A 19,190-nucleotide genomic window follows, 5' to 3' on the forward strand; every position below is an offset into this window, starting at 1 on the left:
AAGAGAACTAGGCACAGACAACATTACATAGAACCTTCTAAGCTGTTGTAGGAATTACAAGTTGTATTTGAAGTGCAATGAAAACTCATTGGAGAGTGTTAAGCAAAAGCATGACAAGATCTGGTCATGTTTTTAAAAGATTGCTCAGCTGTTCTTTGGAGAATGTGCTGTTTGGGGTTGTGGAGGATAGAATCAAGCAGACAAAATAGGAGGTCTTTGTAGTAGTTTGGGTGAGAGATGATAATGGCTTGGACTAAAGTTATAGCAATGGAGAGGGAGAGTAATGGATGAATGGGGGGATATGCTTTGGAGGTGGAGAAAACATGACTTACTAATTAATTGGATGTGGGAATGAAAGAAAGAGACAAAATAAGGATGACTTCTAAATTTTTGGACAGAGTAACTGCCTAGAGCAATTTGAAGAACAGGTTTGGAGGGGGTGGATATCCGGAGTTCTGCTTCTGAGATGCCTGTTAAACATGATAATAATAGTATCTACCTTGTAGGATTGTTATGAACAAAGAATAATATATGAAAAGAATTTAGATTAGTACCTAGTATGTAGCAACTGCTCAATAAATATCAACTCTTACAATTATTCTTCAAGTGGTGATGAAAAGGTAATTGAGGACACAAAAGAGCTCCCTGAGAGGCCATGGCTGCTGATACAGACCTGGGAATTACACAGGATTCAGTGCTGCTCAAACCATTTTTGGTGAAGGACTTCGATTTTTATCCATCCTGGACCAATGCTGCAGTGGACTGAATGTTATGTCTCCCCCAGTTCCCATGTTGACATCCTAACCCCCAAGGTGATGAGATTAAGAGGTGGAACCTTTGGAAGGTGATTAGGTGGTGAGGGTGGAGGCCTCGTGAGTGGGATTAGTGTCCGTACAAAGGAGACTCCAGAGAACTCCCTTGTTCACTTCCACCATGTGAAGACACAGTGAGAAGACAGGAGTCCATGAGCCATGAACCGGGCCCTCAAAAGACGTGGCATCTGTCTATATCCTGATCTTGGATTTCCCAGTTTCCAGAACTGTGAGAAGTAAGTTTTGATTGTTTATAAACCACCCAGTCTGTGGTATTTTGTTATAACAGCCTGAAAAGAAGAACACCAAAACTTTTGTTAAATCCCCAAAACAAAACAAAACAAAACAAAAACGAGCACAGTTTGAAGAGCTCAAAACCATGGGTGTGGCTAAAGAAGCCAGGCCCTGAAGAAAGGGCTCAGACACATTCAACATAGGTGCCTGTGTGAAGGGTGGGGGCTCAAGGGCGAAATTTTCAGTAGGCTGAAATAGCAACAGTGTGTCCCCATACGTCAGCACACATACAATGGGAAATCGCATACATGTACAAGTAATCGGTGTTAATCAGGTATAAGAAAAAAGCCTAATCACTCCTGCAGGAACTCATTCCTTTTCCCACAGATGGGGTATCTGAAGAGCAGGACACCGCTTCTCACCCTCACAAACACCTCAATCTAATCATGGGAGATGCAATCTAGCGCTCAAGATGCATTAAGTAGCAGGAGTTCCTTCCCTACCAAGCTGGGCTGCGCTTGGGCATAGAACAATTATCAGACCTGATAGCCACCAAGCTGTCCCCTAAGGATGCTCTAGGCCCCAAGCATCAGCACCTCTGTTAATAATTCACTACTCTTGCCTTGTCATCGGCTTCTCTCCTGAAAACTCCGCTCCAGGCCAGAGATTGCACCTGCAACAATTCTTACTGAGAAGGTTCCTGTTTCTGGGTGAGGAAGTCAATAAAGTAGGGGACTCTTCGTGAAGTCCTTTGGTAAGCAAAACTTGCTTAACTTCACACTTTCTGGGACCGGCGGGCAGGGAATGCTTCCCAGCGCTGGGTGGTGCCCCACGGACACGCCTCTGGTCGCAAGCCTGCCAGGCCCGGGACCACGTAAGGTGGGCTGCAGGTGAGCATGTAGTCGAGGGAGGCTGGGCGGAGAGCGGCTCGGGTCAAGGAAAGCTCGGCGGTCTCCGGGGCTCCCGCGAAGCTCGGGCGGGCGTAGGCTAACCTGGGAGCCGGGACTGAGCCCCTCCGCCCCCTGGGCGCGGGCCCTAGGCGGGCTCGCGGGGCTCGGCCGGGGGCCGCTCGCAGGAGGGCGGGCGGGGGGCGGGGCCGCGACTCTCGGGGCCGCGCGCCGGGGAAGAAGCGGCACCTCCGGCCGCGCGGGGCGAGGGGCTGCGCCCGCCCGCGGGGCGCATGCGCGCTGCGGAGCGGCTCCCCGCTCCCTCCCCGCCCACCCCTCCCTCCTCCCCACCCCCTTCCCTGCATCCTCGCCTCTCCCTCGCTCTCTCCTCGCCCGCTGGGTGCTGAAGTTGGGCGGATGGCAGCACACCGGCTCCGCTAGAGGACCGAGCAGCCCAGCCCCGCGCCCCCGGACCCTTCGGTGCGCTGCCCACACCTCCAGGCGACTAGGTAAGAGGCTGCCTCTGAAGCCGAGCGGGGCTAAGTAAATGACATCAAAATGTCTGCTTTGCACCAATGGATGGGTTTTTTCAAGGTGTAGGGGGGAGGTGAAGGAACGAGGGGGCGGAGAGTGCGACTGCGGGTGCCCCGGCGGGGGCGGCCGAGCGGCGCGGGGTCTCGGCGCTGCCCGGGCGCTGCGGGCTGGGAAGTTGCATCTCGTGTCGCCGCTGGACCCGGTCCGCTCGCCGCCCTCCCGCTGCTGCCGAGGGGCCGGGCGCGGGTCCTGCCCGCCCCGGGACCCCGCGGTCGGGTCCCCAGAGTTCCCGCGGAGAGCCGGGCGCCTTCGGGGAACCGGCCTAGAGGGCCGGGGGTGGCGGGAGAGCCCGCGGGGGCGCGAGGTCCTGCGGGTTTCTGTGGTTGGGTGGGTGAGAGCCGAACGTGCGATCAACAGTGTCTGAGCGGCCGATCGCCTCGGGGGCTATTTTTCCTCCCTTGTCTTTCTTTACCTTTGGGAAGATGCACCGTTCAGGTGCGAAAGGTGTAAGCAAAAGGGATTGCAAGGACGAACCCCTTGAGCAGCGGGGACGTATCTGGGGTGTGCGTGTGTGAGTGTATGGGGGGCTCTTTTGTTCTTTCCCCTCCCCTTAGTCACAGGAAAGGGAGTCCTGGCGTGCGCGGCACGGGGTGGATTCCACAGCCCCCGAGGGGCGAGGACGAGGAACGCCCACTACACCCGTAGCCGCTGCCCGGGTGGGTGTATCTGAGCCTCCTGGCTGTGGTGATGATGATTCCTTTCATTATCGATAGAATCACAGTTTACTAGCTGCCTCCTCGCCAGCCTCCCTCCTCCTCTCCCTCTCCACGAGCTGCGGCAGAGGCTGGGTGCAGACCCTCGGCGGCTGGCTCCTCTTCTCCCGACCTCCCTGCCTCGGTGAAAAACGCCGGAGGACTCAGGGCGGCGGAGGGGCAGCGCTGGCCGCGGGAGAGGAGATGCCCCTCGCCTCGGGAGGCTGCTGGCAGCGCGTCCCGGGCAGGCTGCTCCAGCCTCGGGAGTCCCTGGGCTCCCGGGGACCGAGCTGGAGTCGCCCGGCCGAAACGATGCCCGCCCGCCTGCGGGACCCGCCCTGCGTCCTCGCCCGCGCGCGGAGCCGGGACGCCGGCTCACCTGGGAGCAGCCCGGTCTCAGGAACGCGGGCCCGGCTCCTGGCATAGTTGTCCCGGCCCCCCTGACCTTTCCACCAATGCTTCTTTCTTCAAAAGAGTCACTAGAAGGTTTGGAGAACTTTACAAGCTTTTAGAGTTGTTTCTTTCTTTTTAAAAATTGTTTTACAGCGAGGTTCTTCCCATCATGGGACAGTTGTCACACGTAATAAAGAGAAATCTTAGTTTGGTTCCCATCGAGAATAAGCATTTCTGAGACTGTGTGCCATCTGCATTTCCGGCGTTCACACGTACCAGTTTTCCGGGTGATGAACCCTTCTGAAAATCATTGAAATGAAGAAAAGAGAAATGATTTTTACTTGTGTAGTGGAAAATATTGTTTTTCTCCTGGATTCATAGCTGCTAGACACTGTATGTATTAAATAATTTTTGAGAAGCATGAAACACTTTAAGTACATTGTATTTGTTTCTAAAGTCTTTTGTAGTAATAGTAACAGTTACCCACGAAATATACATTATAGCACTTGTCTCTAATGAAAGGGTGGTTTGTACTAATTCAAATGTATGCGAAGTTTGACCTCCTCCAGTTAAGTTACTCTTATTTAGCTATTTTTTTCTGTAAACATAAGCTATGACAGTAATTAGTACACTATGGGAGAGTAGATTTATTCACTATTTTTATGATCATAAAACTTTTATTTAGGGCCACCATGGGATAGTAGTTTATTTACAGTTTTGAAGATGAGAAAACACGTGTGTATTATTATAAAAAGATGGAGTGATATTATTTATTAAATAAAATGAATTTCCATGACAATGACACCTGATCTCAGAGCCATGGGCACTCATCCTTCTTCCTGGCATTGTACTCTGAAAGATTAAGGAAACCTCTCATTTACAGAACAAACAACATAAAGTGCCCGTTATGCCCATGATTTCAACCCTTTTTACTCTGATTCCTCAATTACTCCTTGGTGTTTAGTCCTCATGGACGGGAATTAACAAGGAGAGTTAATTTGCTGTCATGTTCAATTCTAAGGCAAACAGCATTTTCTTCTCAAATAGGTATTTCTTTGGCCATAGGGATTTTCCTTGAGGTCCTAGCTTAGTTGAACTCATAATGTTGAAGATCTAAGTCCATTATCATTCCTATGGACTTCTTATGTTTTTACATCATCATCATAAGCCTTAGTTAACATTTCCTACCAGTAGGGCCAGGAGCTTACCTATTTGACCTCATAAAGGTTAATAATCTAAATCTAAATTGATAAAAAAGAAACATTCTGGTTGATTCACAGACTAAAGTGTAGGAAAGAATTTACCTGTTAATCTAAAGCTTCAAAGATAATGGCCGTTGCATTATAAGTGCATTTGCTGAAATAAATGGGCTTTCCTGGAAAAGTGGAAGGTGAGCATGAGCAATGGGGTATGGAAGAAGGATGGGAATCCATTCAACCACATCTCTGCTGAGAATTCTGTTTCTGATAGTCGGTTGCCTCTGCTTACTTAACAATGAAGATATTGCACTACGCAGAAGGGCAAATTCAAGGACCATTGTTTATCCAGTGGTTGAGAATAGTGCTATGTGATGTGTAAAGTATTTTATTTCCCTTGATCACTATAGTTAGAGTATAAGTGTATCATAGAGGCTAAAAATTGTATGCCATTTCCAAGGGGATGTCATAGATCTGCAGAAAATTCCATTTTTTGTGGAAATTTTTGAAAAATAAAACAGTCCTTTGCTTTGTGTAGCCAGGACTTTTGATATTAAATTGATGGATATTCTCACTTTCCTTTTCTTTCCTTGTCTCTCTTTATTCCTGAAAGATACTTTCCTAACTGCCAAAGAAATTTATTTAGACTATAATTCCTACTATTGTGTCAGCACCTAGCACAATAGCTGGCAAAAGGCAGGTGTTAGATAAATATCTCTTTTTTTTTTTTTTTTCTTTTTTTTTTTTCTTTTATTTTAGTTCCATGTGTGTAAGATAAATATCTCTTAAATGAATAAATTTTGCAGAATTGACATGGCTTGCAAAAATATTCCAAGATCAGAATTGCATTTTTTTAAAAGAGCATTCATGCTCTTTACTAAGTATACTAGTTTAAGATCCTAAAAATCATGTTCATAGTCCTACATCTTTGGAGAAGCCTACATCTTTTTAGAATTGTCACTTGGTGAATATGTATGTTTTTAATATAACATTTATATTATTGATTTGTTTCCAAATTATAAATGCAGTATTTGCTTATTTTAGATCTCCTAGAACACAGAAGAATGTGTGAAACAGAAAATGAAAATTACCTGTGGGCAGTCATGGATGTATGAACACAAATTTTGGTTCAAGCTGACCTTAGCTTGTATCCTGGCTCCTCCATTTAATAATTCTGTTGTTCTTTGTGAATAACTTATGTGTCTTGGGCCTCAGTTTCCCCAGATACACAACAGGAATAAAGGATGATGGCAAGCATAAATATAATACAGTGTATATAAAGTGCTAAACATAGTGCTTAGCATGTACTGAGTACTTATAATTATTTCAATGCCTAAAGAACTGCCATTGAAAATAGAGTAGTTTATTACCAGTTCATTTCCTTTACATAAATATACCATTGTTTACAGAATTTGAAGCATGTCATAGAACTTTATACTTGCTTTTTTAAGTTAACATTACTTTATTGCTGTTTCTCAAGAAACTAAAATTGACATTTTTAATATAATATAGTGACTGCAAAATAATTTATCTTATGGATGTCTTAATTTACTTAACCATTCTTTCATTTTGGGATTTTTATCCTTATGTCTGGATTTTGTATTCCTATCTCTATTGCAGTTTTCCCTTTAGGCTTGATGCTTAGAACATCTAGTTTTCACTGACTGACATAATGCCATCTTTTAAAACAAAATTTGCTAACTTGATAGGTGAAAATAATATTTTTCAAACTTTTATTTCTTTGGTTACTAATAATAATTACTTTGTGACACACATTGAGCAAATTTTTTGTCTTTGAGGATGACTTGTTCATGTCTTTTTTCCGTGTTTTCATTGGGATTCTGGTAAGTTTTCATATTTGTCTGAGTGCTAATAATAAATATTTTAAAGTGAAAATCAAAAGGAAGGAAATTCTTAGTGGCAAAGACTACAAAGATCATTATGGCTAAATCAGAAATGCTGTATTTGTCATGATATCAGGGCTGCCAAGATGTTCATCACATACTACCACCATGCCTGGGCTTTCCAACTTGCACATTTCCTTTGAGAGGTTCAGAATCACTAAATACTTTGCACACAAACACCTGACTATGAGAATCTTGTGCATGAAGAGTTCCTTGTTTTTCATGGATTGTTTCTGCCAGTCACCAGTGTTATAGGAGGACTTTTCAGCTCTCTTGAGATAAATGGAGCTGAAAAGGAAGATGGGAATAGATGGAGGTCCTAAGTGACGTTAATTGTGATTTCTCATCAGAATTAAATAAATTAAGCTTAAGTATAAAACCATATCAGGATAGAATCATATCTCAAATTTTAAGCTCTAGGGTTAATTTAATTATTTAAATGGTAAGGATTTAAACCGTTCCCTTAATGAATTCTGTATCTGTAGTGTTTCACATGATTCAGTGGCCTTGTAAACTCCTGATTTTGAGTTTTTAAATTCTATGACTTTTGACAAATTTGAAATCAAAAGTTTAATTATTGAGCTTGGAAAATCTATAAAGTCTTTAGATATTGAGCTACTGACAGAGTGTATCATTTTATAATCATCAGTGGTCCTAGTTTATCAAATAGAGTAAAACCTCAGTAATTCGGAGTTAAGGAACCTAGGATTTATGATGGTAGGAGGTCCCTATAGGGGAAGCAATGAGCTGTGATAAAAAAATAAAATCCCATTTCAAATAGGAAGGGTTTGAATTTTTATTCTATTTACTAGATGTGTGGGCTTTTTCATGAAATTATGTAAGTATTTCATACTTAGAATTCTAGCATGAGTAATAAACATCTAAAATCTCCCTGAATTTATTAAACTTGGTTATGTGAGATTTTTTTTTAAATCCCTGTATCAGTAAATATAACTTTATTATAGACAATGAGTGTGGTTCACAAAGCAAATATTTACTTCCTTATCTTGGGTAACAGGCTTTTCACAGTACAGTACTGCTGATTGACTATTGAAATACACAGGTTGTAATTCAAGAGCCGTGGCATTACAATAAAACAGATACAACCCAGGGGAAATTATGCCATAATGAAATGAGCAGGTAAGTGTTTATTTCATTTCTTCAATTATCTCGAATCTTCCCGATGGCATAGTGAGTTAAATACGGTGAAAACTCTTTTTTGAAAATTGACGACACTTTATTTATTTCCAGTCTCAATGAAAAGTAGGGGCTTGTTTTTTTGGTGTACTTGAAATAATGTTATCTAATGTAGAGATTTTGAGTGAATTTTGTCTCTAGGTAGACCACCCCATGTCCCTGTCTCCTGTTCCCCCAATTCTACTTTTTCAGGATTCATTTAATCAAAATTAACAAATATTTGAAAGTCTACTATATGTAAAGCAGCAGTTTATAAGATTTGATTTAGACAATGTAAAAAAATATGGAAAATTGCCTTTGAAAGAAAGACACTTTCAAGGCAAACAACGTAATTTGGTAGAGAGAGCCCGAATTTTAGATTCAAATAACCATTAATTTAGCCTTCACCTCTTTGTTCTTCAGCATCATAATCTATAAAATTGAAGGCAATTTGAAAATGTTGAAGGATTAAATGAAATTATGTCTATAACATGCTTCCGATATTGGCAATCACTATGCAAGTGTTAGATACTGTACTAGAGTTAAATAATTAAAATAAATACAAGAAACATCATGTAGACAGTAAGTGCTTGAAGGGATTTTAATTTCTTGCCAGTATTTGTCTTAACTAATGGGTCCTTATTAGTGTTGAAATTGTTCTCCATGTGTTTCCTGTGTTATCCTTTCCTGACTAGCTTGTTTAACCAAACTGTTAAATCAACATTCATTCATTTAGAAACATTTTTGAGCACCTACTATGCACTAGCATCTGTGATATGATTTTTGGATGTAAAGATTAATTTAACATGGCCCCTTTTCCATAAGGAGTTCACATATAAGCTTCTTCAACTTATTATTTTGCTTTTATCTATTGAGTGCTGGTCATTCTGAGCTTACAAGTCATATCTAAAGATACCATAGGACTAATGAACAGGGATTTCCTTAGGGTTTAACAATTTAGACTAATTGATCTCAAAATTTAGGAGCTCCTAGTTCATACAAGGTGCTAAGCAGAGACTCAGAGATAAGGAGAAGGAAAGCAGAAAGTAGCTCTGCTGGTGGATAATTTAACAACCTCAATCATAACATCAAAACAATAAAAGCCTAGAGGCTTAACCCTCTTTGAACTTCAGCTCCCAATTCCTCTCAACAAAGTAAAAAAAAAAAAAAAAAAAAGTCTACATACATCTGTACTACTTTATGCCTTCCCTCGCCCCTCACTTAAAGACTACCCTGAGTGATGATTGTAATATAAAGTATTTTAAAATGTTGATGTCGTGGATGAAGAAAAGGAGAAGGAAAGTGATAGCCCTACCATTTCTTAAAGTCCACATTTCCCATGTAATAGCAATATTTTAAATTTTTATCCTGATCCTGTTATAGTTTCATCTTTGATAACAATCTTATTATAATATATAGTACATTGACCAGATTAAGAAAATGCATGTGGTTTTGAAAAAGAAAACCATTTTCAACATCAATTTGTTTAAATCACTAGAGTAATTTCTAAGTCTAATAGTTTTACCCTGATTTAGGAAGATTTGATATCATTTATAAAATCAAGGTAGAGACTTCAAATCCTTTCTAGCAGTAATTTGCCTAACTATGGAAATATGAAAGACATTGGCATTATGAATGAATTGACTTGGAGATAAGCTGAACCTTCATGTCAGCCACTAAATTTAACATGTTTGTCATTAAACCATTGACTGGACTATTAATAAGTAACCATGTGTGCTAATTTAAGGTTTGAACCTATTTTTTTCTCAATTTATTTCTACTCAGCACTACCATACAGCATTTTACCTGTGACCTATGAGTTTAGTATGATCAAGATTCACTAGATAAAAGCAAAGAAAAAACTAATATCTTTTATGAGGGCACTAAGGCCTAGACATGCTATAAAGCAATACAATGACATGTATAATTTACAAACTCTTATGACTAACTGCTGTATTGTGAATTTGAGTATTTAATACTGTAACGTAAATTGGAGTATTAAATGTTCCATTGTGAATTGGAATATTAAGATATTCTCTACCTACTATTTAGGTGAAGCTTGACATTTGATTTTTCTTTCTTTCTCTTTTTATTCTTTTAGCAGTAGTAGTATTTCTAAATATAATGGTAAATTGAGGCAGAAGGAATATTCATTCTTTTGTACATCTAATACTTCATAGAAAATAGTTATTTACTGTTATTTTACATAATTTTAGGATATTTACATAATTTTGTTTCTGAAATGTTAAATATATCAAGAACTCAAATGTTAAATCTGTCAGGGGGGAAAAATACCTACTGTTTTATTTTCTTCTGGTATTCAGGGATAAATTGTCCTGATTCTCATATCTGTGCTAGCTTATGAGTAAAGGATATTATCTATTTTGAGCCAACTATCAAAGCTCATTATTTTCTTCATCTGCTCATGTCCAGTAATCTCAATTTTCACTTTAAAGAGACATTTTAGACTAAATTACCTTTAGTTAAATTCAATATCTAATGACCTACCTATATTTATATGAATGATGGATTTAGTTAAAAGATATATTAATATATCATTTTAATACTAAAAACCAGGAGATACGAAAATACTTTATATACTGGAATAGTCGCCAAAGTTTAGTATTCTGAAAAGATGATTTTGTTATGTCAATATATGCACATATATTCATGTGTTTCCTATTTTATTCATGGGCTGAAAGCAGGTAACAATTGACATGATGCCTGTATAATTATGGCCAAGTGTTCAGGAGGAAAAGATACCTACTTTAGAATACGGGGGGAGTTACCACTGAGAAGAGAAAAAAGTCAAGTAAAAGGCAGGAAGGCTGGGCTTAGAAAACAAGACTACTACTTTAAAACTCATTATCTTAAAGTATAATATCATTCAATACATTATTATATAACTCTGCTGTATTATGTAACCACTTCCAGGTTCGTGAATCCATGTGACCGACTCTTAAGAAGGTAATTTTTTTCCCATTCAGTAATTTCATTGAGTGAACATCTGAGTAATGCAAGTGGAGTTTCATGAGGTCGAATTCCATTAAATAAATATTAATTCTGGGAAGGAAAAAAATGTGAAGCCCTTTTCTTGACCTGACATAAATTATATTAAATAGTTAAAAATTCTTATAGGTGATACCAGAATTCAATCATATTGATAAAAAAATCTATTCCAAGTTTTTCTTTGTAAATGCAACTATTTTAAGTCCATCTGATAGAAAATCAATTCTATTTTTGTGATGTAGAGACCTTTATGCATTGCTTTAAAATACCGGCAATGAATAAATGTGCATGCTAAGCTTTGTTTTATTGAGCAACAGGGCACTGCAATGACTTAATGTCTAAAATATTTATTAAGACATTGTGCTTGGAGAAGCTTGTTTGCTCATTGCCACTGAGATTATTTTTAAGAGAATGTGGATTTATGGTTTAGTAGGATCACTAAAAGTAGTTACTCAGTGAGGCTGCTGATTGCAACCAAAATCAACTTTGACACTTAGTGTGCTGGCTTCTGACCACTAGCCCCAAGAGAGTTCTGGTCTGGTTACATTTCAGGGAAAAAGGAGTTCATGTGCCTGAGAGTAGAGCTCAGAGAGTACAATCTAAATCTCTCTAATTTGGAGATAGGTAGAAATAAAGGAAAGAAAGAGAAGCCTTTTGGTACATTGGAAAATATGGCCTGCTTGGGTCTGAATTTCAAGTGTTTGTGTTGCAATTCCAAGCTTTCTTCAGGTTCAGCCACTCATCAGTTTTACCTCTGCTGTCTCCTTCCTCTTTATTCTTAATTAATGCACTATACAGTTGAATCCCTACTCTGTAACTGGGAATAGTAAAATTAAATAAGACATTGCCAAGTCTGAAGGAGCCTAAAGACTAGTTAAAGAGTGATCTCTACGTAAATTTCTATCATTATTTTTACATTCCAGAGAGAAATAAAATGCCATGAGAACTCAGGAACTTGATACTAATTTTAGAGGGTCAGACCAGGATCTGGCAAAATTTCACAGAGATTATGATATTTTCTCAGGTTATTGAAAAATAGAATTTTGACAGGCAAAGAAAGGCCTGTCCAGGCTCAAAGACAATGTAAATAAAGGTAGGTGTGGAATTAGGAACATTAAAAATATACTTCTGGAAAAAATTTTTGAAAGCATATCATACACACAGGAAATCACAGAATAAGGCCAGAAAGGAGACATGTATACTGGCAGGTGTTAATACGCAAGTAAGAAGTTGGGCTTTTCCTTGACAGGCAAAGAGTGCTTTTGAAACCATATAAACAGGAGATTGCAGGGCGAGACCTGTGCTCTGCAAGGGAAATGGGAACACCATGATTTCAGCCATCCAGGTGAGAGAAAATGAGGCTGAACTGGGAAACTGCAAAAGGCCGAATCCATGGGAAGATAACGGTGTCAGAAAATGTTCAAGTCAGAGCCTTCAGGACTTGGTGAACAAAGAGATTTAAAAGATGTAGCAGGAGCCATAAAACTGACAGCAAGGTTTTCAGCCTGTCAAATCTGAGTAATAAAGATGCCATTAAGACATGGAAAAACCAAACTGTTGAAGGGGTTAGTGAGGAAATAAATTGGGTTCAGCTTGGGAAGGAGTTTGACATAGCCATTAGAGTTCTCGCAGATGCTAAGCATGCTGTTTGTTAAAGAGCCTCAGGAATACTAGTTGGATTCAGCAGGAAGCAGCAAGTTATATCTTAGGCTATGTCAATAAAGCACCATAGTGTCTAGAATGAAGTTGGTGACAGTTCTGTTCTAGTCTGCATATTCAAATCATAATGGAATGTTATTTTGGATTTATTCTAGATACTATGTTTAGAGAGGTTAGGAATAGGAGTGGTAAAATTAACTTACAAAACAAAAATAATTCATAGGAGAAATGATTGGAGGAATTTATGCTTTCTTAACCTGAAGTACAGTGGTTCCCCTGGAGAATATGTGTCTTCACCATGGAGAAAAGCCATGGGAAATAATGAGACTACTTCTAAATGGCCCCAGTGATAAAATGGAAATAATGAAAACACATGGCAGTGTTGTAAAAAGATAATATGTGCAATGCCCCTGGCACACATTTGGCACTCAGTGTATCTTAGCTCTTATTGTTATTTGGAGTGGCATCAGAACCAGTGGACACACTTCATAGAGAGAGATTTTGCCATCTTTTTGGAAATAACTTTTTAACAGTCATAGTGGGCTAGTTAGGTGAGCTGCCTTGGAAGGGGGTCAGTTTGCTGTCACTTGGAGAGTGTATGGTGAACAAATACTTGGCAGAGGTGTCATGGAAGAGATTTAGGGATTGGGAGGGCCAAGGAACTGCAAGCCTCATTGTAACTCTGAAGTTCAAGTGGTTCCAGGAAATTTGGAATGTAAACCCTATAAGAGAAAGAAAGTCTTTTACTTACAAGTAACAGTAGTGGAAGATTGCCAAAGAAAAAAGAGCAGAGAGCAGAGGAGTGCATAGAATAGAGTCTTGGAGCATATCTTCATGAATGGACATGTGGAAAAAGAAGGAAACTGAAAATACACACATGCATACATGCATATGTTCATACATATATAGCCATACATAACATGGACAGAATAAAAAAAAGTATTATAAAGAGAATGAAGATATAGCAATATGACATAAAACCAAGGAAGTGGAGATTTTTTTAACCAATTTTATTCATATGTATATTAAGCTTCCACAAAGGATTGGAAGAGGTATGAAAAGGAAGATCAACTAAGGTATGTCATATGGCAGAAAGGGCGAATAAAATCAGGATCTGGATGACATGTCAGAGTTTGCAATGAGGAAGTTACTTGTGATTGTTTGGAAAGCACTTGTGATTAATGATTTATACATCATCTATTTCCAAAAGGTTTGAGGCAGCTCAAATAAAAGCACTTTCACACAGGGCAATGAAAATGAAACAAAATAAAGATAAGAAACCACAAAGAGAAATAAACGGAGAGGGGTGGTGGTACATGTACCACAAAACTGGGATAAGATTGTTACTGTAATAGGAGTATTTCCATTTAGCTCTGAGGTTCCTGGCAGCCAAAATAAAAAGGTAAGTGGACAGTTTACCTATCACTCATTGGTTAATAAAAGAAAACAGTTGTTCAGAAGAATTTTTATTTTCTGGTACTAAATTCTGTGAAGAGTGTATCCCATGGATTCTTAGATGAGAGGCTGTGGCATACTACACAATGTGGTCAGCGTTGGTTCTGCTGAAGGTGTAGGCTTGCTTTGAATTGTTTCTTCTTAAAGCCCCTGAAGGTCAGGTGAGCAATATTGAGATGAAGTCTGTAAAGCCAGTAAGGCAGTGATATTTCTTGTGAGCAGAGACTGGTTGGGTATTTGAATACTCCTGAGTCTGAATAATCAGCATAGGATAGCATTAGGGAAGAGGGTATCCTAGACAGGAGGTACAAGGCAGTCCCAGGAGCATGGAGAGAGAGGGTACTTAGCGTCCTGAAACCTCGGGCCCTTTGCACTTGCACTCGCTCCACCTAACAAGCTCTTCTTCAGTCTTTTTCATCATTTAAGTTTTAGTTCAGATGTCAACACTTCAAGGAGGCCTTTGTTGGACTCTCTGTCTAATGTCCCTTCTTCATCCCTTCTTCATCCTTCCTCGTATCTATCACTCTGTAATAATAACCTGTTTAATTTATTTCATAGCATTTACTGCTCTTTTAAATTATTTTATTTATTATCAGTCTCCCTCATCCCACAAACTGGAATGGAAGCTAGTACACCAAACAGTGCGGAACAGAGTAGGTGCTCAATATGTTGAAAGAATGAATGTTTTGTGTATGGGAAAGGACTCAGCTCAGTATCGATATAATAACTAAATAAGGTGGTAGTGTTGGAAATGGAGTAAATTTCTCCTAAAATTTCAGCTGAGACAAGGATGACGATTATGGTAATGACACAGTTGTATCCTGGGAATTTCCAGAACAATGGGGCTTGGAGGAAGAGCACAGATTATCTGTATGCTTTCTTGTCCACTCACGTGAAACACGGGTACTAATGTGAATGATAAATTCACAAATATTAATTGATTATGTTTATAAGGGAAGGTACCTAAATGGAAAGAGTTCAAAGAGTCCTATATGTGGTAAACTTTCTTTCTTCTCTTATTAGAGAATATTTTGTTAGTAGTACCCATTTAAATTTTGGAGACTATCTTCCAGGTTTCTTTCTAAGAGTAATTGGTCAATACATGCATCTCCTTTTATGACCCCTCCTGGTTGCTAACAACAGAACCATTATTGTACTAAAATATGTGCAAGTGTGTGCATGTGTGTATGTGTTTTAGTGGTAAGGAATGCATCAAAATTGCCTCCAGTGTAAATCCCAGGTGCTGACATACAAATAGAAAAGCAGTGGTGCCAGTGGAGAGAAGCTTATCAGACTTGGAAAGGAAACTAGGACCAGGAAAGGAAGAGACTGGAGACAGACTAGGATGTGAGCCAGACAGTGCTTGGAATGTAGACTAGCTGTTTGAAAGAACTATGGCAAGGAGAGGACTAAGTAAAGGAGAGATGACAGCAGCCTGAGGTGGGTAGCAAAACCAAATCAAACTTTCTCTTAATATTGAGTTTAGAGTTAGAGAGAGCTTAGCTTGTTGCCCATGAGAAGCAAAATTATCATTAGGGAAATGTCCATGGAATTTCCTGGAACATCAATTTTATTCATTCCTGACAAATCTAAAAATGTTGCCTTATGAAAAAACAAACAGCTATTAGGAAACAAAATGTAATGCTTATGGATTTTTGTCATTTGTTTACTTGTTTGTTTTTTAGGTGAGACCTCTTGTTTGGAAGAAATTTTGATTATTCTAGGCACCATGTTGAGCTTTGCCTTCAGGCTCCAGGGGGCGAGTTTGCAGTTTAATGGAATTTGAAATAGTGGAATTTCCCCAAGGTTGGAGACGAGTAAAAGGTTTTAGAGTCACAGAGCTTAGTAAGTTCAAAAGGCACCTTGAAACTATCTGAGTCCACAAAAATAATGGATTCTTCTTTTCCTCATTTCCTTATCTCTAATTTTTTAACTCATAGCCAGAAGAAAGATGTTATGAGACAAATATTACAAATTCATTAATTTGTTTTTCTCTAATGGCTTTACGTGAAGCATCTGAAATGGTGACAAGTGTTTTTAGCTTAGAAAAAGACAGATTTAAAAAATAATCTGTACCGAATGAGGAGTTTTGATCGTAGTATTAACTATATTACAAAGTCCATTAACCAAATGTTTGGCTATTAAAACAAACAAGTAAATAAAGACTTTCCTAATTATAATTTGTTTAAATTGTTCCACAAGAAGATGTCCAATATAATGAATGTTGCCTTCGTACAATGAGCAAAAGTAAATTACCATATTTAACCAGGTATACTCTTTAAGTGGAAATGAACGTTAAAAGGAAAAGTAGTCACCTTACAAACTCACTGGGAATGTACTCTTTGAATGCAAATATGAAATAAGATAGATTTTCTTATACACTCTCGTATTTGAAGGCAGAACAGTGAACTGTCATTCAAAAGTAAGGGGATAAACAGGAAATTGAAGTTCAGATCATAAAAATGGGAAAAATTGGTGTTTAGCTGCAAATCTTCCAAGCTATAAAGCAGAAACTAAATTCATATTCTGTAATGTTTTTTTGTGTGTTTGTTTCTAGTGTTCCATTGCATATGGCTTTTATAGAAATAATCTGGGAGTGAGGAGTAAGTGATTTTGGAAAATAAAGTTGTAACTAAAGAGGATTCAGGATGAATTTTTATGTGTGGCACATCCAGTGACTTTCTCTTTTAGCAAATACTTACTAAGCACCTACTATGTGCCACACACTGTCCTGGGAGATTCAGATTTATTATGGAACAAAACAGAACAATGAGGCTTGTATGCTGAATCCTTGAGTTTTTTTATTGGCTCATAGAGCATCTTTTGTGTTCCTTTGTAAAGCAGGGCTATCAAGTTACACACACACACACACACACACATGCAATGTATGTACATATACTTTTATTCTTACATTAAGTGAAAATAAATAAGGATAAATGAGGAAATACCAAAGGCATGGTGGATGTATCAGATTGGAATGTGATAGAAATTTTCTACATCTTAATTTTTTTAAAAACTGACATGACTCGCATCACTCCATCTTAAACCAATATATTAATGTCTTTATTGCAGTTCAGAAAATATTGGAATGGAGTGGAAGGAGAGAGCCTCCTCTCATTCAAGGAAATATATGGCTCATAGCATCTAAAGTTCTGGGCACGAGGGGGAGAAGTGAGCTCATTTTTCTTAGTCTAGAAATCTGACTTCCCTCCAGGAATTTCCTAGGAATGAATTGCCTGTTTCATCTTCATCTTTTAGCTGTTTCTTGCATTTGCTTGCCAAACTTGTTTCCCAGTGTTCCAGGCTCTGAGGTATATTTCAGAGAATTTGGGTGATGATTAACTGAAGTAGAAGAACTTTGAAGTACATAAGAAAATATAGATCATATTTAATAGAGGTTGAAAACCAAAAGGAATAAATTGCTGGAATTCATATTTAGGCAATAAGATAGGGATGCAACTTTGTTTTGTTTGAACTCTTGGGAAAAATGTGTATGGAAGCTATATAATGTACAGAGCCAGAATAATGAGGCAGAGGCAACTTACAATAATGAACAAGGATGTGATACTTTTTGGGGGGAGGAAACAGGTATTTTGCAAATTGCTTCATAATGTGAACTCAGGGTTTCCAATTATATCATGGGAGAAGCAATATTTCCTGAAAAAACTCACTTGGAGCAATCTGAGATCCTTTTTTTACCTGTGATTTTTATTATTCATAATGGCATATCCACGATAACGGATGGCTTTGTTTTCAAAGATGCCACTGGAGCAAGAAATGATGAATTATCAAGAGCTGTTAGGGATTTGATTGCTGCCAAGGGGAAATGAAGGAAAATAATCTGAATGTATTCCAAGAAAATATGTAATGATAGCTAATGCTCCAGTTGGTACTTTATTTGTTTTGAAATGAGGGACTTGGAGACGACAATGCAAGTGTTCTACCACCACTCACAATAATTTAAGATAAAACAGAGCAAGCGATATTTTTTCACAGCTGAGACTTTTAAATATTAATTTTTAAGAAAATTCTGTGTTTGGACGGAATTAAAATTGGATTGGATCATAATGCCTGATGTTATAGAAAATATAATATAGACTTTAAGAAGTTGATTTTATATTTGAAATTTTTTACAAACAATATAAAATATTCATCACAGAATTTAGTTTGGCTTTATAAGAACAATTAAAAGCTTCAAGGTGAAATGAAAATAAATTTAAATAAAGCATTGTTAAATTTGTATTGAACTTGTTTTCTGACACTTCAAATATAGCCAAAATGTTAGATATTTAGAGAAAACATGGCACCAGTGATTTTGAATACTGAGCTACTAAAGTGTTTATTTAATCTGAGATGACATCAGGAGAGCTGAGTTCTGGCTCTAGCTTAAGAAGTGTGCAGGGAACTCATGAACTGTAGCAGGACAGAGAATTGAATTAATATAATCAGGACGCCTGTGATGGCTACCATTAGTCACTCAGGATTGCCAATCAACAGTGAACCCAGTTTCCTTATAAAATGGTGAATTCTCTCTCCCTGAAAAAAGAGTTCCAAATGCAGACCTCATATCATTCAAGGACTAGCCTCTTCATCCCTTTCCTTCCACTCTTTCCTACTTGTGAAGTCCAATATACTCACCCCCAGAAAATTGTTTCTAATTAGCCACTTCCATTGTGCCTTTGCTCAAACTGTTTTCAGCCTGCAACGTTGTACATGCTTCCTTCACTTTTCTAGACTCTGACCACACCCTCGAGGTCTAAGCTAAAGTCATAAGATCCTTGTCTGGCAACCTCATAGTGAACTCCTCTTCCGTTGAAACTGCCTGTGTCACAATAATGACACTTGTATTCCCTTCTCTGTGAGTAAACCCTTCTCCTTTCTGTACCCTTATCAAGGGGTAGCATCTGTGCAGTCACCAGGAGTCAACCTGGACCCCCTTCTCACTCACAGCCTGCTCCTGTGTACTCTGTCCATAACTGAGCCTCAGCCCGTCTCTTCAGGGCTTCACACCTCTGCTCCGTTTCCCCATTCCTGCTCTCCCTGCTCACCATCATCCTCGCTCCTGGACCATTGCAGCAGCCTCCTCGCCCCCATGGTCGCTTGGCTCTACTTGCCTTCCACACGGATGCCAGGGTGATCAAGCATGTGACTCCTGTGCTGCTCTACACTCTGCAAGCAA

General features: G+C 39.1%; 1 protein-coding gene across 1 annotated transcript in view; it reads left to right on the forward strand.

The window, feature by feature from the left end:
* Nucleotides 1-2,278: 2,278 nt before the first annotated feature.
* The window catches only part of RGS17 (regulator of G protein signaling 17), a 98,580-nt gene continuing 81,668 nt past the window's right edge, over nucleotides 2,279-19,190 (forward strand). Inside the window, exon 1 of the mRNA XM_012748144.2 lies at nucleotides 2,279-2,442. The gene's annotated coding sequence lies outside the window, so the exon portion shown is untranslated. The remainder of the gene's footprint in view (nucleotides 2,443-19,190) is intronic.

This window comes from Microcebus murinus, chromosome 5, assembly GCF_040939455.1.
Source record: "Microcebus murinus isolate Inina chromosome 5, M.murinus_Inina_mat1.0, whole genome shotgun sequence".
In the NCBI taxonomy this organism is placed as follows: Eukaryota; Metazoa; Chordata; class Mammalia; order Primates; family Cheirogaleidae; genus Microcebus; species Microcebus murinus.